Genomic DNA, 1,264 nt, shown 5'->3' on the forward strand with positions numbered 1-1,264 from the left:
ATACAAATAAAAAATAACTTTGTAATAATTTAATTATTTTTATTATTTAATCTAAAAAAAATTTGTTTATTAAAGTGTAAAAATAATGAGACTAAAAGCAGTAGGATTAAAAAATATAAAAAAATTAATATTATAAAAATTAAAAGAAATTTGTATAAGGATTAATTTAATTAATTTTTAAAAATTTGAGATAAAAATAATTTATGTATGTATTTTTTAGGAATTAATTTAACTGTAAATAAATTTATAACATGTCAGATATACATGCGACGTATTAGGTAATCATCTTGTGACACGTAATATTAATCTACCATGTCATTGTGCTATGTGACGGTTAACCTGACTAATTTGGAGTTAATATCCAATTTGACGTCTGAAATTTGAGATCGAATTTAAATTGACCCATAAAATTACAATTGATTCAATCTGGTCCCGAAAATTTATAATAATAACTCACGTTAGCTCCTAGACTGAGTTCTGTAAATGGCGTGTTGATTTTGCACGTTAATTTGTTAAGATTTGGACTCCTCACCTAGATTTTATGTGACTAAGACCTACTAAACTTCTTAAAAACTTAATTGGCTCCCTAACATTCTCACGAAGACCATAATAATAAATTCAAATTGAAAATTTTACTGAGAGCAACAATCAAATATCTAAAACTCTAATAAATCTTGATCATATGAAATTTGGGTGAAGAATCCAAATTATACGAAATTAATGTACTAAATCAATACATTGTAAATAAAAATTAGTTCAAGAGTTAATGTAAATTGCGATTATAAAAATCGAAATCTAATTTAAGTCTATTAAAATTTTAAGAATTAAATTAAATCTGACTTTAAATTTTAAAAGTCAAATTGAATTAAAATATAAAGTATTTTTTAATTATTGGTTTAATTATGTATATAAAGTGACGATAGAAGTCTAAATGGTCACATACATCTATATTATATTTGTACGTACGTAGCAATGCATAGGCTACGTACACAATTACACATACATACAGTAGTCACGATCGTGATCCCATTCAAATAAACCTTAGCTAGTTACAATCATCATTGTTTCTTTATACTTTTTTATATATAATTAAAAATAGTTGACGATAACCATCACTATAATACCAGTCATGATCGTATAATAACTTATAAAGCTCCAACAGACTCGATAGTATTTAATACTAAGAAATTGTTTGATTTGAGTTTGAGAAGGATATATACATATATAAAAACTATTTTCAATTGAAATTACAAAACCACCTAAA

This window comes from Arachis duranensis, chromosome 6 (assembly GCF_000817695.3).
Source record: "Arachis duranensis cultivar V14167 chromosome 6, aradu.V14167.gnm2.J7QH, whole genome shotgun sequence".
In the NCBI taxonomy this organism is placed as follows: domain Eukaryota; kingdom Viridiplantae; phylum Streptophyta; class Magnoliopsida; order Fabales; family Fabaceae; genus Arachis; species Arachis duranensis.